We start from the raw sequence: 23,951 nt of genomic DNA on the forward strand, positions 1-23,951 counted from the left end.
TATTAAGAAAAAATCAAATATACAGTCTAATTTAGACCTCCAGGAAGGAAAATAGAGAACAAAAATAACAAGCTACTCTAAAGTTAGTGAAAGGAAAGCAATAAAAGGATTAGAGCATAAAAATTTAAACAGAGCTAGAAAGACAATTGAAAGGGTCAATGAAACTAAGAGCTAATCTTTTGAGAAAATAAAAAATAACAAGCCTTTTTAGCTAGACTAACCAAGAAAAAGAGAAATACTAACTTCATCAGCACATATAGTAAAATCAGAATGATACACAGAAGATTAGCATGAGCCCTGCACAAAGATGACAAGCAAAATAATAAAGTATTTGAGAGAGAAGCAGGAGAGAAGACTCCAATAAATAAATTCAGAAATAAAAGAAGAGGCATTACAAGTGCCACCAAAGACATAAAAAGAACTATATTATGTTCCTGTCTATGGCAGTAAATATAATTTTCTATAAGACTTGCCACTGTTACTGGCAAACATTTATAGTTGGATGAGTTGTCAATTCTTGTGAGAACAAATCACTTCCTTTTCCAAGGTGGAAGGGATATAATTGAATTAAACTGAAATCAAGTAACTCTGATCACTTGGAAGAATGGTACAAATGGAAAATTTGTGGAAATCTTTAAAAATTTATCTAAAGATACCATATAGGACAAAACTGCTGAAAATACCACTTGAATAAGTTTACTGAGTTACATTTGGGTCATTCTTTAAGCAGGGATGACAGAGGTGAAATGAAGACTATGTAACAGGGACCACAAACCTCTTCATCATTTAAAGAGAATTGCACTGAAGATTTCAACAATTTTTCTCAAGACAAAGTATCACTTATGATTTATTAAGTTGGAAGAAAAGGATAGGATACCTATCAAGTTAGGAAGCCACCATGAGGACTCTTCTGCCACTATGTGTCCAAATGGGAGATGTTTATGCCAGAATTCCATGCATTACCTCAACCTAAAAGGCTCCCTCCAATAAGGAGGCTATAATAGCAATTCAGGATCAGTGCTAGTGGGACTCTGTATATAACAGATGCAAAATGCCTGATATTTCTCTTTTCCCAATGATATCTTTAAGGAAGGATTAAAGGGCATTGGGACAATGTCTTCCTCAAGAACCCCCACCTCAGTCAATGTGCTTTGAATCTGATAATAGGATTATATCTAAAAAATGAATGAAAATTGCAAGAGTATCTATCCTTGTAGCAGCTGACTAAGCTTTCTTTTTTTCTTTTAATCACACAAATGAATCAGCATCCTAGATGACAGCCTGTTTTGTCTTTAGCGCTTAAGCTATCTATTATCTGGCTCTTTTTCCTCCTCAATAACTCTTGATTTACTTGTCTAATTTCCAATAAAAATTTGAGATTGAATTCTAGTTTTTGTCTCTTCTATTTTCTCACCTAGTCTAGTCCCAAATATTTCATTACATAATCTTTTTTGCTGCCACTGCTAAGTTGCTTCAGTCGTGTCCGACTCTGTGCGATCCCATAGACGGCAGCCCACCAGACTCCTCTGTCCCTGGGATTCTCCAGGCAAGAAATCTTCTTAGGTACTTTTAAAATAATTAAGGTAAAAATCCCAAATAAACACACTGAAAGATTGTCATTGGCGCCTTTTGTTTGCTTCCAAATTTCTGAAGCTTTATCTTAATGTATCTTTACTATTCTGCTTGAAGATAAAGTTCATACTAAGGCTTCACAGTTATATTCCAATAGAGCATTCAACTGGGAATCCCTGGTGGCTCAGAAGGTAAAGAATCTGCCTGTAATGCAGGAGACCTGGATTCAATCCCTGGGTCAGGACCTTTCTCTGGAGAAGGAAATGGAAATCCATTCCAGTATTCTTGCCTGGAGAATTCCATGGACAGAGAAGCCTGGTGGGCCACAGTCCATGGGGTCACAAATAGTTGGACATGACTGAGTGGCTAAGCATGACCAGGCATTCAACTAAAAATATATAAAATATATATGACATCAAATAGTCATTTAAAGAGTTTTCATATTTTACTCTTACAGGTGACATATAGGATAATCCAACTTGGAACAGGGCAAATTTCAATGAATTTTTTCTTAAATATATCCAACAATAAGTCACTTAAAATATACAGTTATGATAAATCACCATGTATATATACAATTATAATGACAGGTAATTTAAACCATTTAATTTTTAAGATTTACATTTTTAGTGAAATATACTAATGTATAGTATAGATATTTAAATAATTCTCTTTATATATTATTGAAGAGGTTCACTTCAATTCATATTTTTGGTCTTAATAATGCTTCTTTTATTTCCTACTACTTTAACAAGTTCTTTTCAAATGCTTACTCTTTGTGATTAATAAAATGTCATGAAAAATATAAAATCTTATTTAAATTAAGTATTTTTATATTCTAAGCTAGAAACACATTCTATATTAGCCACAGCCACTTGAGTTTTAATGAATATTTATAGAAATATGATCCATTTATTTTATATTACCTGTTGAAAATGAAACCCATCCCAGGAAGTCTTCGGCTACCTGAAATGGATAAAATTTCACATGTTAAGGATAATCAGTGTGTAAAATCAGTCATCATTTTCTGCAAACTAAAGGAGCCATAGAAAGCATCTCTGGATATTAAAAAAAAAAAAAATGCTCACTTCCATTCATGTTGTACCAGGGCCCAAATATATTAAAAATATATTGATTGTGGTTTTGTTTCAATTCCTTAAGTAATCTGTAGCATGTCTTCTGGACTTGGGCTGTGGTTGTCTGTTTTACCTTCTTGTACATTTAAATCAGAAAACTAAGAGATTCAGAGCTGAGTATATTTTTTCATATAAGATGCTTCTTAGACATATGCAGTGCACAAGAAATCAGCAGTAGTATTTTAACATACTTAAGTATCAAGCTGCAGCCTACTTTTCTCTAATACACTTAAAACCATATGGTTGTTTCTGTTTTCGGTGTCAATTTGGTTGGGTGGGCACTACTTAGGCACAACATAACACAATTTCATTGATTCTTAAAAGGTCTTTATTCACACTTGAGCTAAAGCAGCTGGTGGAGGGTTAGAGAGCACTCGAGTCACCAAATCTCTGGATATTGCTTTCTGCTGCACCATCTGTGCCCTGTTAAATATTCTTGATTTTTGCCAAGTTTGGGCCAATTTATATGTTAAATCAGTTACTGAAATCAGGATCCAAGAAGCTTTCGGGAGAAAAAAAAATGATATTAAACTGCAACTCTTATACATTAATCATTAGTATTGGAATGGGAAGTTCAAGTACTGCCACTCAAAAGATTGTTGTAAGAAATCAGGCTTCCTGAATATGGGAGGACTGTGAATGTGAATTATTTTTCAAAAGCATTCACCCCAGAGACATGTACCCCATCCTAATCTTTCAAGATAGTGAGTGAATTTTGTATGGGTTGCTACAGAGCAGCTGCAGACTCAATTCTGTTCACAAATGCTTTTTAATCTTCTATGCACCATAGCCTAGCAAAACCTAATACAGTGGCTAATTACTTTGGTAGCCTAACAATTTACTGTCTTGTACTTGACAACAACTTCAAGTAACACAAATTAGCCAGTATGTAACTTCTCACTTTAAGAAGTGTAACATTCTAAATTCCACATGGAACAAGGGCTCAGATTATGAAGTCTAAGGCTTTTAAGATATTGATTTTCAACAGTGAACAAGATTGTATTTCAAAATTCAAAGAAAATTTTAGGATATAAAAGTCAAATTACACTACACTTTTAGATGTCTTTGACTGAATTAGATATAAATTATCACTGAGACTAGTGGCCAAAAATGGAAAACACTAAAAATTGACTGAGAATTTTAGTGCAAATAAAGGAAAAGAAAAAGACTAATGGATAATTAAGAAATAGCAGGATTAAAAAAGCCTATAGACACAATGCCCCAAAATACTTAACAAAACTATATACAATAATTAATCTAATTAGAAATTTGTTTAGTGAAAGATCAACATGTTGTAATATGACTAATGAGACTCATGTTAGCTAGCTAATATTTGCAAATTATTTTCTCCATGCTCAGTACTCTGCTGCTGAAGGCATTGATTCATTTTCTCATTCAATTTACTCAAACTATACAAGTAGGTGCACTCCAAGTATACATTAAAAACTATATAAAATTGTTCAGTGTCCTATACAAATGAGGTAGTAAAGAATATTTATTAACATCAAAACTATATCAAATTCACTCTGTCAAAAGTGCCTGTTAAATCATATGCAAAGGTCTTCAACAATTGTCTCATATTAACTGAGACAACAACCTTTGACATCCCATATTATAAAGAGCTGAAAATATACATTAATTTTTTCTTTAAGAAAAATAGTAACATATTTTGCAAAGAGTTAGTATTCACTACATCACACCCCAAAAGAAACAATGGTCCACTGCAAAAATATCAAACTGGTCAAGCATATTTGTAGAATTACTTGAAGATTTGCCAAGTTTTGATACTTACATTTAAAACAACAGTACTCTCTAGGAGTAAAGGTTTAGTTTTGTTTGCCACAAGTAAAGCTAGGCATCACTTAGTCTGTATTGGGATGTTAAAGCATTCTGTCATGATTGTCAAAGTTCAGATAATTCTACCAAGATTCAAAGTATTTTAAGAAACAGGGAGATTGTGTTAAATAAAACCTAAAGAGGTCAAAGAGATTGGGTTGTTTAAAATTGTTTTTAAATTCCAAAAAGAGAAACACAGGCACTTTCTTAGAGAAGGTTAATGTAATGTCACAAAACTCAACATGATTTAACAGTTCCTGAGAATCTACTGTAGAAAATGTTAAAATTTAGAAATTTGAGTTTAAGTAATTTCTTCAGGGTAGAATACTAAATTATGATACATTTTTTAAAGAACAAGTATTCCACACATTATTTTTATATAAATGCAGACTTTTCCCAGTTTACTTTATCTCTGATAAGGAGAATGATAGCTATAGAATTGCCTTTTATACCAGAATTAGTCAATAGACACCATGCTCTTCAAACAGTAAAGCATGATATAAATGAATAACAATGATACTTCATCAATAAGAGTCAACCATATAAACTAAACTGAATGGAAAGATTAAGATGAGGAAGTAAGAGGACAAGGAGCTTACCTCTCCCATGAAAATTCATTTACATGTGGGATAATTCTCACTGTTAACTAATAGGAAACTGGCAGAAGGACTCTTGTATTACCAAGACTATAAGAAAGATACAAATATAATTGGGTAGGAAGGGAAAAAGAACCATTATGTCAGAACCTATGCCCCTGGAAGGGGAACTCAGAAGAAAAAGGAAGTTGAATGGGTGGAAAGACACCCTGAGGAATGAGCAGTTCCAGTCACAGACTGGATGCTCATGTCCTGGGGTCCTATGTGGGAGAGATAAACCCCCTTATCTAGTTGGAGGAACATTAGAACAGACAGAATGGCTGTGGGAAGCCTAGACTCTGCTTATGAGGAACAAGCACATGCTGGCTAGCACCCATTCGGGGGAGACAGAGATTTACTGTAGTGGTGTCTGGATGTACTATGAAAGCCTTGCTGTGTACCTCAGCCTGATCTGAATGAAAATGCTGAGCCTGCTTACCCCATATCTCAGTTCAGCAGTGGATCTAGGGCACGTTTGACTGAGGAAAAGACTCAGTCATGAGCCATAGGTGACCAAGTCATGGGGCAGAGCCTGAATGAAGCAGTGGTAGCTACTGTTGGTGCTTACTCAAGTGGCATCTCAGAAGCGTCTCCATCACATCTCACCTCCTGATACACTCTGAGAGTCTACACAGGTCCAGCCCTGCTAAGTGATTCCATAACAGGGTAGGGGCAGTGGAGGCTGGGGTAGTTATCAGTTATGAGAGATTTATGCTTAACTGAGGTTGGGCCTGAGCAGAGGTGTAGGCACATACACACATAGCCCACTGGACTTCTGTTTATGGAAGGGTCCCACTTGCCTCAGCACTCCCCTCCTCTGGGGTAAATTTCCTAGTGAGGGGAAAGGAAAAAAACACACCCTTGAAAAGAGTAGATTCAGCTTGAGCCTGACCCTTGGAGCTTCTGCTTCAGCAATTTGAAATCAGGTCATCCATCCCTAGTAGGGCAGTGAGAGGTTGTACCAGATCAAGAGGTTGTACCGCCTCACATCTGTTGCCTCCAATTACAGCCCCACTCCCAACCAAGATATAAGTTGCCAGCACATCTTGAGGAAAGACATGAATTTCATCCACCTCAAATCCAGCTCTCCCACCAAAGGCAATGGACACATGCAATGGGTATAAGTATGCTTCCTTATCAGGATATCCTTTCAAGATCAGAACAGGTAACTCCTTCATTTAAATTCATAAAGGCACAGAAAGAACCAGCATGAAAAGTCAGGGAAACTACTCTCAAATTAAAGACTAATGGAATACCCTGGGAAAAAATAATGATACAGAAACTAAAAATCAGATAAAGAATTCAAAAGATTGGTACTTGGTAATAAAAATGTTAACTGAATTAGTGAAAGAAACACTGTAAACAGGACTATTTTAACAAGGAAATAGAAAATATAAAAATGAATCAATTAAAAATGACTAATTCAATGGCTGAACTTTTTTTTTTTAATGCACATCTTGGCAGGACCCATTCAGGGAAGAGAGAGATCTGCTCTAGTGGTATCTGGATTTACTATGAAAGTCTTGCTGCATTTCTCAGCAAGAAATGAATATCAGATTAAGTGATAGAGAAGAATGAATAAGTGAACTGGAAGTTAAAATAATGGAAATAATCAGAACATAAAAAAGAAAAGCAGATTTTAAAAATGGGAACAATTTTTAAAGATCTCTGGCATAATATTAAGTATATGAACATACTCATAATAGGGGTCACAGAAGGAGAACAGAGAGAGAAGGGGATCAAAAATGCAGTTGAGGAAATGATGGTTGAAAACTTCCCAAACCTGAAGAAGGAAACAGATTTCCAGACATAGGAAGCACAGAAAGTTGAAAGATGAAACAAAAGGGACTCACTCCAAGATATGATACAATTAAAATGGCAAAAATTAAAGAGAGAATTCTAAAGACAGCAAGAAAAAAGCAGAGTCATATAGAAGGTAATCCTCATAAGATTATCAGGTGATTTAACTGCAGAAACTTTGGAGGCCAGAAAGGGGTGGCATAGTATATATTCAAAGTCTCGAAAGGGGAAAACTTTTATCCTAGAACACTTTAGATTGCAGTATCATCATTTAAGATAGAAGGAGAAATATAGAACTTCTAAGACAACCAAAAACTAAATGAGTTCATTGATACTTCGGTCAGTTCAGTTCAGTTCAGTCGCTCAGTCGTGTCCGACTCTTTGCGACCCCATTAATTGCAGCACGCCAGGCTTCCTTGTCCATCACCAACTCCCGGAGTTCACTCAGACTCATGTCCATCGAGTCGGTGATGCCATCCAGCCATTTCATCCTCTGTTGTCCCCTTCTCCTCCTGTTCCCAATCCCTCCCAGCATCAGAGCCTTTTCCAATGAGTCAACTCTTCGCATGAGGTGGCCAAAGTACTGGAGTTTCAGCTTTAGCATCATTCCTTCCAAAGAAATCCCAGGGCTGATCTCCTTCAGAATTGATACTTAGCCTACCCTAAAAGAAATGTTAAAGTCTTCTCTAAGTGGAAATCTATGAAATTAAATATGAAAATCTAAGTGGATTCCACAGGAAAAGGTAAACACCACTAGAAAAGGCAAATATAGATAGAATAAGGACTGAGGATCAACCAGTTAAGTGCGCCACTATGAAGATTAAAAGACAAGAAAAATGCAAAAGCAATTATAAATACAATAAACAAATAAGGGATGAGCATGAAGATGTGAAAATATGATATAAAAAACATGAAATGTGGAGATTTTATGTAGATATTTTAGAATGTGTTTGAACAAAATGACTACTTGTTAATAACAAATAGATATAATTATGGGGCTTCCCAGGTGGTGCTTGTGGTAAAGAACTTACTTGCCAATGCAAGAGACATAAGAGATGCAGGTTCGATCCCTGGGTCAGGAAGATCCTCTGGAAGAGGGCATGGCAACCTACTCCAGTATTCTTGCCCGGAGAATCCCATGGACAGAGGAGCCTGGCAGGCTACAGTCTACAGGGTTGCAAAGAGTGTATACGACTGAAGCAACTTAGCACACACACACACACACAGATGTAATTATAGGTCAATATATATGAATGCCACTGTAAGCTCAAATTGAAAATACGTAATAGATACACAAAAACTAAAAAGAAAGGAACACAAGCAAACTAATAAAGAAAATCATGAAACCATAAGGGAAGAAACAAAAAGAAGAAATTAATAGTGAAGAACAACAAAAATAACCAGAAAACAAGTAATAAAATGGCAGTAAGTACTACCCATCAAAAATTACTTTATTAATGGACTAAATGCCAATCAAAAGATGTAGAATGGCTGAGAGAAAACAAAAAGGCCCTTCAATATTCTACCTACAAAACTCAGTTCAAGGCTAAAGACACACAAGGACTGGAAATGAGATGATGAAACATATTTCTAGTGAGGAGAGGAAAGCAGGGAGGGTCATGATAGGAACATGGGATTAAGAGATACAAACCACTGTGTACAATGTAGATAAGCTACAAGATATATTGTATTGTACAGGGAATTATAGCCATTATCTTTTAGTAACTTTTTATGGAGTATAATCTATAAAAACACTGAATCACTATGCTGTATACCTGGAACCTGGCAAAAATGTAGTACTTTAAATATTTTATACTTCAATAAAGTAATATGTTTAATTTTAAAAGAATTATATAAAATAAATAGATAAAGAAAACAAATCAAGGTGGGTATATCAAAGCCAATAATGTGGTAATTATTTTCCATAAAATACTATCAATTATTAAAGATTGATGAAGTATCATTTTTATAATTCACATCAAAATTGCCAATATTAATAAATATATTAGTTGAAATTATTGAAGGATAATTAATGGAATTTCTGTAATATTTACTGATACTTCATAAGGACTTCATTTTCAGTTCCACTTCAGAATACAGGCAGTAATTAAATTTAATATAAAGAAATAATGCTGCTAACACTTCATAAAGACCCTACATTTCTATATATTAGTTATAAAAATGCAAATAAGTAACACAAAACTTACTCCAGTTTGACAAGTTGTGGTTTTCAAAATTTAGAATTGAAATCCAGCCCAATAAAGAATTTCCATTATGCTGGGGCAAAGCCCAACTATCTCAGAGTGTCTGTCCCATCCTGCTGGGGTATGGCCTCACCCAGGATATATCAGCAAATGCTGTTGGGCCTTGGATAAACCCTGGCTCAAACTGGGCTCTAGCCATAGACCCTAACTTAGGCCCTCCTTCTTCACATCATGCAGTGGCTATCTGTATATTATAGGAGAATTCTCATCTGCTCTCCTCAGATCCAACTATCTCACCAAAGCCACTTGGACACATGCAAACTGCACAGGCATGCTCCCACCCAAGGACGTGTTTTCAAGACTAGGATAGGTAACAGTCTCATCTAATTTATTAATAGAGACAAACTGAGAAAGTCAAACAAAATGAGAAGACAAAGGCATATGTTTCAGACAAAAGAAAAAGACAAAACTCAAAGGGGGGAATCCTAGTAAAATAGATATTTACTTTATAAAGAGTTCAAAGCAACAGTAAAGAAAAAAAAAATTTACTAAACTCAGTAAAAGTTCAACAAAGAACTAGAAAATACAAAAAAAGAATCATAGTTGAAAATACAGTAATTAAAATGAAAAATACACTAGAAAGAAGTAAAAGCATATTAGATAATAAAGAAGAATGCATAAGCAAACTGGAAGAGACAGGATGGATTACCCAGTCAGAAGAGGAAAAAAAAAAAAAATCAAATGAGGATAGGGGACCTCTAGGACAACATCAAGAACACTAACATTCATATTTTAAGAGTCCTAGAAAGAGAAGAGAGAAATGGGTGAAAAGGTACTTGATGAAACTATTGGCTGAAAGATGATGCTGTGAAAGTGCTGCACTCAATATGCCAGCAAATTTGGAAAACTCAGCAGTGGCCACAGGACTGGAAAAAAGTCAGTTTTTATTCTGGTCCCAAAGAAAGGCAGTGCCAAAGAATGCTCAAACTACCACACAATTGCACTCATCTCACACGCTAGTAAAGTCATGCTCAAAATTCTCCAAGCCAGGATTCAGCAATATGTGAACCATGAACTTCCTGATGTTCAAGCTGGTTTTAGAAAAGGCAGAGGAACCAGAGATCAAATTGCCAACATCCGCTGGATCATGGAAAAAGCAAGAGACTTCCAGAAAAACATCTATTTCTGCTTTATTGACCATGCCAAAGCCTTTGACTGTGTGGATCACAATACACTGTGGAAAATTCTGAAAGAGATGGGAATACCAGACCACCTGATCTGCCTCTTGAGAAATTTGTATGCAGGTCAGGAAGCAACAGTTAGAACTGGACATGGACCAACAGACTGGTTCCAAATAGGAAAAGGAGTACGTCAAGGCTGTATATTGTCACCCTGCTTATTTAATTTATATGCAGAGTACATCATGAGAAATGCTGGACTGGAAGAAACACAAGCTGGAATCAAGATTGCCAGGAGAAATATCAATAACCTCAGATATGCAGATGACACCACCACCCTTATGGCAGAAAATGAAGAGGAACTCAAAAGCCTCTTGATGAAAGTGAAAGTGGAGAGTGAAAAAGTTGGCTTAAAGCTCAACATTCAGAAAACGAAGATCATGGCCTCTGGTCCCACCACTTCATGGGAAATAGATGGGGAAAAAGTGGAAACAGTGTCAGACTTTATTTTTTTTTGAGCTCCAAAATCACTGCAGATGGTGACTGCAGCCATGCAATTAAAAGACGCTTACTCCTTGGAAGGAAAGTTATGACCAACCTCGATAGCATATTCAAAAGCAGAGACATTACTTTGCCAACAAAGGTCTGTCTAGTCAAGGCTATGGTTTTTCCTATGGTCATGTATGGATGTGAGAGTTGGACTGTGAAGAAGGCTGAGTGCTGAAGAATTGATGCTTTTGAACTGTGGTGTTGGAGAAGACTCTTTTTTTTTTTAACTTTTATTTTATTTTTAAACTTTACAATATTGTATTAGTTTTGCCAAATATCGAAATGAATCTGCCACAGGTATACCCGCGTTTCCCATCCTGAACCCTCCTCCCTCCTCCCTCCCCTACCCTCCCTCTGGGTCGTCCCAGTGCACCAGCCCCAAACATCCAGTACCGTGCATCGAACCTGGACTGGCGACTCGTTTCATACATGATATTATACATGTTTCAATGCTATTCTCCCAAATCTCCCCACCCTCTCCCTCTCCCACAGAGTCCATAAGACTGATCTATACATCGGTGTCTCTTTTGCTGTCTCGTACACAGGGTTATTGTTACCATCTTTCTAAATTCCATATATATGTGTTAGTATACTGTATTGGTGTTTTTCTTTCTGGCTTACTTCACTCTGTATAATAGGTTCCAGTTTTATCCATCTCATTAGAACTGATTCAAATTTTCTCCATCTATTAGTGTCCTCTTTGATTTCTTTCACCAGTGTTTTATAGTTTTCTATATATCTCTCTTGATAGTCCCTTGGACTGCAAGGAGATCCAACCAGTCCATTCTGAAGGAGATCAGCCCTGGGATTTCTTTGGAAGGAAATATGCTAAAACTGAAACTCCAGTACTTTGGCCAACCTCATGCGAAGAGTTGACTCATTGGAAAAGACTCTCATGCTGGGAGGGATTGGGGGCAGGAAGAGAAGGGGATGACAGAGGATGAGATGGCTGGACAGCATCACTGACTCGTTGGACATGAGTCTGGGAAAACTCCGGGCATTGGTGATGGACAGGGAGGCCTGGCGTGCTGTGATTCATGGGGTTGCAAAGAGTTGGAGACAACTGAGCGACTGAACTGAACTGAACTGATCCCTTAAGATTGACTGGTTTGATCTCCTTGCTGTCCAAGGGATTTTTGAGGAGTCCTCTCCAGTGCCACAGTTCAAAGACATCAATTCTTTGGTCCTCCACCTTGTTTACCATCCAGGTCTCACAACCTTATGTGACCACTGGAAAGATCATAGCCTTGACTATATGGACCTTTGTGAGCAGAGTAATGTCTCTGCTTTTCAACACATGTTCAGGATTATCAAGAAGCAGCTGTCTTCCGATTTCATGGCTGCAGTTGCCATCCACAGTGATTTTAAAGCCCAAGAAGAAGAAATCTGTCACTGTTTCCACATTTTCCGCTTCTTGTTGCCATGAAGTAATGGGGCCAGGTGCCATGATCTTAGCTTTTTTAATATTTAGTATTAAGCTGGCTCTTTCACTCTCCTCTTTCACCCTCATCAAGAGGCCCTTTGTTCCTTGTCATTTTCTGCCATTAGAATGGTATCATCAGCATATCTGAGGTTGCTGATGTTTCTCCCATCTGTCTTGATTCCAGCTTGTAACTTATTCAGGTCTTCATATTTAATATATTGGTGTATATTTGCAGAATAGTGAGATGGAAAGAGAAAAAGATTGCTTTGAAGGAGCAATGAAGACACAGCTAAATTTCAACATTTGTGTAAATTCAGTGAATACAAAGCAGGAATTTTTATTGTGCATAGTATAAAAAAATTCTGCAAAGACAACAAAAACAAGAGAATCAAGATATTCTAAAATAAAGAAAAAAAACCTTAAAAGTCACTAACAATTAAGGGGAAAATAAGCTCTTTAGTTTTTATCCATAATTGGAAGCTGAGATTAAAAAATATATATATCATTCATGAAAAAAAGAAATTCTGAATGTATACCAAAAGACCTAGAAGACTTATAAATGCATATAATTTAAAAAGTCATAAAAGCCTTTTTTGAATTATGAGTCAGAGTCTCAATTAAGGCAATATTAAAATATACTTTAAGAGAGGCCAAGGACTCCTAGCATAATAAAATAAAATTACTGAAAACCACAAAGATCAGCACGAAAACTGGGACTTCTCCAAAAAATCTTGGCATGACAAAGTAGATCAACTTATAAGCTGCATCTACTCTGCTAGAACACCAGCCAATTAGACCTAATATTTTCTTGAATATACAGTTTAGTTTTAGAAAAGCAAAAATGTGAAGCATTTGTTATCAAGCTAGTTGAGAAATTTTTCTTGAAAATAAAAGTACTAAAACTGCATTTTGAGGATTTCTAATGTTTAAGATGTTGTGACTCATAGGAGTTGGATATAGAGTTATTCTCCTCCCCTTACTCTATAAATATCAGTGTATCATGTGCGTGTGTGTATGTGCTCAGTTGTGTCTGATTCTCTGTGACCTCATGGACTGTACCCTGCCAGGCTCCTCTGTCCATGGAATTTTCCAAGCAAGAATACTGGAGTGGATTGCCATTTCCTACTCCAGAGGATCTTACCAGGGCTTCCCAGGTAGCTCAGTTGGTAAAGAATCCGCCTGCAATGCAGGAGACCCCGGTTTGATTCCTGGGTCTGAAAGATGCCCTAGAGAAGCCATAGGCTACTCACTCCAGTATTCTTGGACTTCCCTGGTGGCTCGGAGGGTAAAGAATCTGCCTGCAATGTGGGAGACCTGGGTTCGATCCCTGGGTTGGGAAAATCCCCTGGAGGAAGGCATGACAATCCATCCCAGCCAACCCAACCCAACTTACCTGGAGAATCCCCATGGTGAGAGGAGCCTGGCAGGCTACAGTCCATGGGTTCGCAAAGAGTCAGACACAACTGAATGACTAAGCACAGAGGATCTTCCCAACTCAGAGACTGAATCCCAGTCTCTTGTGTCTCCTGCATTGGCAGATGGCTTCTTTACCACTGCTCCACCCTTAGTTAACTCTTATTCAAATATATTTTCACATCAACATATTGGAAATTACCTTTTTCTCAAATATTAAACTTTGGTATAAAATAGTCATTTACTCGGAGAAGGCACTGGCACCCCACTCTAGTACTCTTGCCTGGAAAATCCCATGGACGGAGGAGTCTAGTAGGCTGCAGTCCATGGGGTCGCTAAGAGTCGTGTCACTTTCCCTTTTCCCTTTCATGCATTGGAGAAGGAAATGGCAACCCATTCCAGTGCTCTTGCCTGGAGAATCCCAGGGACGGAGGAGCCTGGTGGGCTGCCATCTGTGGGGTCGCACAGAGTCGGACACGACTGAAGCGACTTAGCAGCAGCAGCAGCAGTCAATTACTAACTCTGAGAAAAATGTAACACGTTAAGAAAAGCTCATAAACATATTAAATATAACCAAACTAAAGACAAAGGCCAATTATGAAAACGTTTGTTATTTCCATTCAATTTAATTTTTTATTGAGGACATTCTGTGTGTCAGGAGCAAAAAAGATTGTGATGATGAATAAGAGAATATTTACTGTATCTAAGTGAGTCATACAATGTGTTAGCAAATGGAAGTGGAGTTTACCTACTTTTCACTTTTTACACTGTCCAAATTTTTTTTAATTTAATTTAATTTTTTTATTTTATTTTTTAACTTTACAGTATTGTATTGGTTTTGCCATATATCAACATGAATCTGCCACAGGTATACACATGTTCCCCATCCTGAACCCTCCTCCCTCCTCCCTCCCCGTACCATCCCTCTGGGTCGTCCCAGTGCACCAGCCCCAAGCATCCAGTATTGTGCATCCTGGACTGGCAACTCGTTTCACACATGATATTATACATGTTTCAATGCCATTCTCCTAAATCATCCCACCCTCTCCCTCTCCCACAGAGTCCATAAGACTGTTCTATACACCAGTGTCTCTTTTGCTGTCTCGTACACAGGGTTATTGTTACCATCTTTCTAAATTCCATATATATGTGTTAGTATACTGTATTGGTGTTTTTCTTTCTGGCTTACTTCACTCTGTATAATAGGCTCCAGTTTCATCCACCTCATTAGAACTGATTCAAATGCATTCTTTTTAATGGCTGAGTAATACTCCATTGTGTATATGTACCACTGCTTTCTTATCCATTCATCTGCTGATGGACATCTAGGTTGCTTCCATGTCCTGGCTATTATAAACAGTGCTGCAATGAACATTGGGGTTCATGTGTCTCTTTCAATTCTGATTTCCTCGGTGTGTATGCCCAGCAGTGGGATTATTGGGTCATAAGGCAGTTCTATTTCCAGTTTTTTAAGGAATCTCCACACTGTTCTCCATAGTGGCTGTACTAGTTTGCATTCCCACCAACAGTGTAAGAGGGTTCCCTTTTCTCCACACCCTCTCCAGCATTTATTGTTTGTAGACTTTTGGATTGCCACCATTCTGACTGGCGTGAGGAATTAACTCTCTTTTGAAAATTTATATTTTGCAGTCTTATTATGAATTTTTTTAAAGTACAGAACACATTAAAATAATAAAATGACTAATTAATATTTTTTAATATTTGATTTAACATCTATATATATTATTATAATCTAGTGTATCTACTTATTCATCTATCTTTGCTTTTTTTTTGTTTCTTTATTGAACCTTGCAACTAAGTAATCATATTCAGATAAGCTGAACAACTCTTTACTTGCAATCACACATTGCATTTGATGCAAATCTCTTCATATTATTTAAATGATTATTTAATTTTTTACAAGATCAGGATAGCTCTTTTACAAACTGTACTGATGTCTGGACTTGACTGCTTTTCTCTTTGTTATATTATTCAATTTTTCCTTCATATACTGTATTCTTTGTGTACTGGAACACAGGTCTAAAGACAAATCAGACACAGGTTACACAATTTGTTTGAAAAAATATGTCATAGTTGGTTGGCTAGTTAATTGAACCTCACAAGGATGTACATACTGTCAAACTGTCCTGCTCATTTGGATGAATGCTCATAATCATTAATGAGCATGAAAGCTTATAATCATGCTCATTTGAATCATTTCATTTCTTTGGAGACAATGAGATCTTCTCATTGTAAAGGTACATTTTTAAATTCTCTGATAATAGTAAGTAACATTTATGAATGATGCCTAACCCAGTAATAATGTGCACCTGAATAATTATTGTTTTGAGGTTAAATAATATAAATTTTATTAGTTCATCTTGTTTCTAATTCTTCTATTTATTAACAGGTGGTCTTTACAAAGCACTAGAGCTAATCTCATGGGCCAATCTCATCAAATATGATAAACACAATACTTCCTTTGATAGTAAGATATACGTTTGATTCTTTTTCTTTACCTTTTCTTTGGTAAGAATTTGTTTGAGTCATTTATTCTCATTTTGTTTCTTTATAGGGATTCATATGCACTTCAATTCAGTCAGTCATATCCAACTCTTTGTGACCCCATGGACTGCAGCACACCAGGCCTACCTGTCCATCACCAACTCCTGGAGTTTGCTCAAACTCATGTCTATTGAGTTGATAAGGCCATCCAAGCATCTCATCCTCTGTCATCCCCTTCTTCTTCCGCCTTCAATCTTTCTGAGCATCAGGGTCTTTTCCAATGAGTCAGTTCTTCTCATCAGGTGGCCAAAGTACTGGAGTTTCAGCTTCAGCATCAGTCCTTCCAATGAATATTCAGGACAGCTTTCCTTTAGGATTGACTTATTTGATCTCCTTCCTGTCCAAGAGACTCTCAAGAGTCTTCTCCAACACCACAGTTCAAAAACATCAGTTCTTCAGTGCTTAGCTTTCTTTATGGTGCAACTCTCACATCCATACATGACTACTGGAAAAACCATAGCTTTGACTTAAGTAAAGTAAGGTCTCTGCTTTTTTAATATGCTGTCTAGGTTAGTCAAAACAGTAAACTAAACAAATACAAGCAAAAGTAAATTTTATCAAAAAAGATAAATGGAAAATAATGCTACATAGTAATTAAAAGGAGTGGAATATTGATATTGTTTGTATGAGTGTGAGGTCAGAAGTTGATTTCCTGGACTAACAGTGATGTTCTATATCTTGGACAGAATTTGTCACAGGTGTATGTATGCATTTGTTAAAACTCAATACATGTACATGAAAGGTTTACAAATGTTATTGTACTTTATGTATAAATATAAACATTTTATATATAAAGAAAATAACTAAACAAATACGTAACTGTAGATAATAAAGCATTTAGAAAGAAAAAAAAATAAAGCATTCTTTACTACAGAGCTAATTGATCTCTACTGATAAAGTGTGACCTTCTGTGGTCTCTACTAAATTTACTATGTTTTTCCCTACTAGGGCAGATTAAAATTCAAATGTCACCCACCATGGTAGGAGCTCTGTTAATTATTGACCTTACACTTTAGTTTTTGTCTGTTTGTTTTGCTGTTGTTGTGCATGAATATGTGTGTGTGTGTGTGCATACTCTTGAAATTGAATATTATAGTTTTTTAATGTCTGACTTCATAAAGTCTCACAATACACAACCATTTAGCCTGAAATTTATTTAAAAATTCATATTTCTGGAGTCCCTTATCTATAGTTTCCTTCTCTCTGTTACTCAGCCGCACAAATGTTCACTGTTCTGGTCCTCCCAAATATTAACTTCATTCTCAACAATCTAGACCAAAGGGCAGCTTGTATTTCAAAGACACCCTTCTCTAGCCAGATCCAGATGGGGCATATGGGCATAAAGTCAGGGAAATCATGATTGTCTCATTCATTATTATCTATAAGGGAAAAATTGATGCTTTTGAACTGTGGTGTTGGAGAAGACTCTTGCGAGTCCTTTGGACTGCAAGGAGATCCAATCAGTTCATTATGAAGGAGATCAGCCCTGGGTGTTCTTTGGAAGGAATGATGCTAAAGCTGAAACTCCAGTATTTTGGCCACCTCATGTGAAGAGTTGACTCAGGAAAAGACTCTGATGCTGGAAGGGATTGGGAGCAGGAGGAAAAGGGGACGACAGAGGATGAGATGGCTGGATGGCATCACTGACTCGATGGACGTGAGTTTGAGTGAACTCTGGGAGTTGGTGATGGACAGGGAGGTCTGGTGTGCTGCGATTCATGGGATCACAAAGAGTTGGACACGACTGAGTGACTGAACTGAACTGAACTGCACTGAACTGAAGGAAAAAACAGTTGTATTTTTCCTATTGTTCAATATCTGTAACTGTTATCTTTTTCTCAGTTTTTTTTTGTTTACTTTGCAATGTGAGTCCAATATCAGAAGATTTTTCATAGATAATAATGGAAATCCTTCACATTTATTTCTCGTATGCTTGATAGATAATATTAGTTCGGTGAGGCACACATCTTAGTATTTTAACCAGGATTTCATTAAATATATAAACTAATTTAGATTGAATTGTTGTCATTAAAATATTGAAGGCTCTTATGCAAAAAATAAGAGCTTTCTCTTTGTTCAAGTCTATTTTTGTGTCTTTCATCTGTGTTTTAAACTTTCCTCATTTTTGTATAATTTATTTTATCACTATTTTATATTTTTCTTGCTATTATAAATAATTACAAGATTATTAATAATAACCAACAAAATATTGTGTCTCATAATATTTGATAATTTGTTATTTGTTGAGAATATAGACTATTTATTGCATACTAAATTCATGTCCTATATTTTAAAATTAATTTTTCATTGATTTTATCAATCATTCTTGGTTTTTCCAGTTAATTATATCATTCACAAACAGAAAATATTTTATACTGCTTTTGAAATTTGTATCCCTTCATTTATTTTCTTTCTTATTTAATTGCATTGTCTAGTAATTCCAAAAAAATGTTAAATAGCACAGAAGTCCATGGTCAACTCTGCCCTTTTCCATTAGACGATGGAAATACTTCAATTTTCCCCATTAAGAAAGATGTTAGTTCAGAATAAAGTATATGTGCTTTGTCAGGGTAATAAAAATAGCATCATTTAACATATTACTCCATGTTTTAACCAGAAATGGGTATTGAAATTTGATGGAAGTATTTTCAGCATCTATGAAAATAATCATATTTTTCTTTAGGCCTACTAATATGAAAACATTAATATTTAATGCTTTAAATCTCTATTTCCTCTTGTAAAACACTGTAATTATAGAACAAGGTATTTCTTTAAACAAAAGCTTTTGGGACAAAGGGCAAATAAATACCCATATCACTCATAAATACAAATAATAAAGCCCATGTAATTAATAAACTGTGATATTTGTGTTTAAAATAAGATATATCAAGTATAACCTCATTTTTAAGTCATCTTGAACTTTCTGAATAAAACATCAGATCAGTTTCCATTTGTATGTAACAGATATGGAACAAACAGCATCAATTTTATATTACTAAGAAGATTTTCTCTTTTTTTAAACTATTGTTCTATACTTCAGACTTCTCATTCTCAGTTCAAAAATTTCCATTTACTCATAAAAAGTGTAAGTAAAATCGGCTAAACATATCACAGAATTATATATATCAGCTAAATATAAGACAAACTATAAGTACAAAAATATAAGTATATACCTTTTACCTCAGCAAGTGTACTTGAAAAGTTATAAAAATAATACTATAAATTCACAAAAATATATGACAATAATATTCATTATAAATTGTTCTGCAAGTATCAAGAATGAGAATCAGTATGTTCATCCTGGAGGACTTCTGTAAATTATAGTGTTTATATACAATGAAACATTCTTAAACCGTTAAAAAGAAAGTGAAAATGAGTATATGTTAACATGGGAGGATATAAAAATCTAGTAAAAATGAGAGCAATTTAAAACTATGTATAATATGATCTCATTTGAAAATTAACATGTGCCCAGAGAATTTCTGAGAGAGGATATACCAAAAAAAAAAAAAAAAAAAGTGCCTTAAAAGAGAATGTATGTAACGGAAAGGTCTTTATTTATTTTGGAATATTAAAAATGTTCACATATTGCTTTTCAATAAGCAGTTTAAGTTAAAAAAGTATTGAATGTGTCTAAATGCAAATTATGCATAGAAAATCCAAGATTGACTTTTTATACTCAAACTAAAATTTTATTATTCTGTCCTAATAATTAGATTCAAGCACAATATTCCAGATTAAATAACCTTTAGAAAATGTGGCCTCAAATAGCCACTTTACTTTTTTTTTTCTCTTTTGGCTCTTATTCCTCAGAACCAGAGAATTCAAAGCTAACTATATTTGGTAATTTGGGATTGCACCATGTAGGGGTGAACCTATCTTTACCTTCCATTACTCTTGTTTCTGTATGAAATGAATTGTTCTAGGAGGCTAAGCTATGAATGCTAAGGAGCTCTAGATATGGTCCTCTATATATTATAGGTACATAGTAGTTGGAAATGTCATTGAAATAGTACTGGCCAGAAAATATTAGATTCTGTATCCAAATAACTAGACTTTTCCAGCACATATCAGGATGATTGCTTACCAAAGAGCCAAATTAGGCTATGAGAGGCCAACCCAGAATTTAGAGGCAGCATATATGCATTTAGAAAGTGCTGAATCCCAAAATAACTGCATCACAGATTCCAAAAGTGAAATGAAGTTAAAAAAAAAAAAAAAGGCTTCTGGTAGTTGACTTTCATTAGCTTCTCTGGCTTTCAAGCTTTTTAAAAAATGACAGTCTTTTGCTCTCTCCTTTCCACCCAGTGCAGAAGTATTTAAGCAAATAGTTTTTGTTTTTTTGTTTTTTTTCCTGAAAATGAAAGCTGATCTCTTAAATGCCCTTCAGTGTTTATTGGACACACAAACATGTATAGAATCACTTTTTATATTTCTCAGTCCAAGATGGGTGAAACAAAAACATGTTATGTAGGTTCCAAAATGAGATGAGCCCTTGGAGAAATAAATAATCTAAATAGAGGCAAGTTTGCCTAACTGGGTGAAGTCTCTGTGAAGTCGCTCAGTCGTGTCCGACTCTTTGCGACCCCATGGACTGTAGCCTACCAGGCTCCTCCGTCCATGGAATTTTCCAGGCAAGAGTACTGGAGTGGGTAACTGGGTAATAGTGGAGAAAAAAAAAAAAAATCTGGTTACATATCTAAGCGTTAATATATCTTGGGCCTTAGCAGTGGTACATGTGGGCATCACAGTATATCATAAAATTGTAAGCTCTTAGTTAGGAAATGGGCTTTAGAGGTCCCAGAGAGCTAATCTAGTCCAACTTTATTTCAAAGTATCACTTATCTGTGGAGCATGATGGGGAAAAATGACAATTTATTTTGAACATGAATATTTTCAGTGAGAACTTGACCATTTATGGGACTGGCATAATGATTAGAAACACTTTCTCTAAATTCTACTTCCTTGTGTCCCTAACCAATAGTCTTTGATTTTCCCTCAAAACAAAATAGAACCAAGTCTTCCAACTTCATAGTACAAATCATAGCTGAATATTTCTACCCTAACTCCACTTACCTACTACAAGTTAACAGTCTACTGTACCTTAAATCACTCTCCCTTGACCATGAAAACCAAACAGTTCAATGCTTAAGTGAAGTGTGTAACTGGTCTTTTAGACATCCTTTTCTTCTGTTTTTCAAAATCCTAGCCATTTTTAAGAATCAAGAGATAGCATATACTACATATTGCTCTAACAACCAGTTTAAAATAACACTTTTGTCCACTTTAGCATCACACAAATTTCAAAACATCAAGAACTCTGTATCTAATTTAAAATGTATGCTTCATGTGAGGTTTTACTTCACTTTCAAACAAATATTCTACAACAGTTGTTCTCAGTTCAGTTCATAGACCGATGGGCTTCCCTAAGCCACTTTTCAGACACTTGCAATTTCAAAAGTATTTTAAAAATAATATTGAGATGTTATTTTTCCTTAACTGTATTGATACAGTGTATTCACAGTTTTAATACAAAAGTAATGGTGGATAAATATGCTGACTCCACTTAGTGAATCATGGTAGTGGTAGTAATTTTATTTTTAACTCCATGCCCGAATACTGGAGTGGATTGCCATGCCCTCCTCCAGCCGATCTTCTCAACCCAGGGATTAAACCCAGGTCTCCCCCATTACATGCAGATTCTTTATCGTCTGAGCCAACAGGAAAACCCAAAAGGAAAAAGATGGTTCACTTAAGATTAGCCTTATGAATGAGCAAAAATTATTACTTTATTAAATATAAAATTTCATTATTCTATGTAATGAAATGGAAAAAGTATATAACACAAAAATGATAAAAAAATAAATATGATCAATTACAAGGTGTGACTAGAGAAAAAGAGATAAAACTGAGAGAGTAATAATTGAAAGTGAGTAGTTCAAGAGCCTGAGAAGCCAGTGTTTGTGGACTCCAAAATGGGTGATGATATAGTTGAGGTGGTAATACCTGAGATAGGGGAGAAAAAAAGTGAAGCAGAATACAAAAAATACCCTTCAGTGATTAAAAAGAGTGACACAGATCTGTAAAGCATTGGTAAATGACAAATTAGGAGAGCTAATTTTTTTTTCAATAGTGAATGGCACGAGTTTCAAATAAACTGACATTTTGAAGGAATAGCTTAGACAAATGATCTTCATTTTAAAGTGGAATACAGGAAAAACACATACTATCCCTGATGCCTAGTTATAAGAAATAAAAGGGATAAAACATCTTCCACTAGAGAAGCCTACAAGGAAAATTGATTATTCAATGAGCAAGAGAACTCCAGTTCTCACTAAGAGTGGGAAGATTAAAGAAATATCAAGAGAAGGTGTTTATGTTAGAAAGGACTTTTAAAAATCACATGTCTAAAGTGTGGAGGAAGAAAGGGGTAGGGCATTAGATCTACAAGAAGGTGAGAGGTGTGGTGATGGATATTCTCTGGATAATTGATGGTCTGAAATGAACAGGAATAAAAGGATTAGAGATATCAGCCCTCATCAATTTCCTGCTTTAAAGTAAGCAGTTCAGTCAGTTCAAACTGTGATCCTGAACATTTAGCATGGGGAGCTCTTTGCAATTTCTCCCTCTAGAAGCCACTAAAGATATGCCTGCTGAGGGCAGAAGAATGAAAGAGATATTTTATTGAGGGCAGAAGGAAAGCTTTTTTCTTTTCTGTATTCTGTATCTCACCTTCTGTGCTAGTGAAATACTTCAAGGTGACAACTGTTCCCATTGCTGCTCCTGATGGGTACAAGGACTTTGATGTGATGTAACACAGTGGCTGACAAGGAGAGAAGAGAGCAGGATTCTTGGCTCAGATCAGGGTGATAAATGAACAGAGTTGGAAAAATAGGGCCAAGATGTGCTTCATTGGGGGACTGAAACTTGGTGTTACTATGCTGTGGCTTGCTTGAGAGATGTTGACTAAGAAGGATGAAGTTGAAAGCAATGAAGTGATATTTAACAAGCATGGAGCATGACTCAATGAGGAGTAGAAATTGATGAGGCAGAAACAGACTCATCTTGAAAACAAATGAGGCTAAAACGGACCAACTTCCAGGCTTTTTCAGGATCCTTTTTCTGTTTGCAACTAAGTCAGCCAAGCTAAGTTCTAGTCATATTTCTTCCTGCTCTGAATTGCCTATATTTATGTCCAGTTATGGACATGAAAAATAGCCTACTAGAAGCATAATTGCCCATCCTCCTTACTCCTCAGCCGAAATTGCAGTTTATACTGCACTAGTTCTAACTCACAATGTGCTTAAATGTCATCACTCAGTCAGTGTCCAGATTAAACCAAATATATCATCCCATTTCTCTTTTCAGAATATTGGGTTTGGAGTAAACAAGGACATTAGAGAGGACATTGAGCTAACGAACAGGAGTAGAATTCACACAAAAATATCAGGATCCAAAGCAAATATTCAGACCAAAAGTTATGTTGTCTTCCTAGGAACAGGTTTGCAATTGCATAAAGCTCTGAGAATAATATTTTCAGTTTGGTTTAGAGTTAAGGAACTACCTTTTAAAATAGTTGAAAAGCATGAGATGAGTTCACTGTTTTGTAATAAGTATTCAGATAAGGATGTGTGGAGAAG

General features: G+C 35.8%; 1 non-coding gene across 1 annotated transcript; it reads left to right on the plus strand.

Annotated features, from left to right (window-relative positions):
• The first annotated feature begins 235 nt into the window (after positions 1 to 235).
• Positions 236 to 342, plus strand: LOC147366899 (U6 spliceosomal RNA). The gene has a single exon (XR_015132242.1). It is a non-coding gene; the product is annotated as a U6 spliceosomal RNA (small nuclear RNA).
• The last annotated feature ends 23,609 nt before the right edge of the window (positions 343 to 23,951 follow it).

Source organism: Bos grunniens, chromosome 8 (assembly GCF_055505025.1).
Source record: "Bos grunniens cultivar Pamir isolate PY7600 chromosome 8, Bosgru_T2T1.0, whole genome shotgun sequence".
Classification (NCBI taxonomy): domain Eukaryota; kingdom Metazoa; phylum Chordata; class Mammalia; order Artiodactyla; family Bovidae; genus Bos; species Bos grunniens.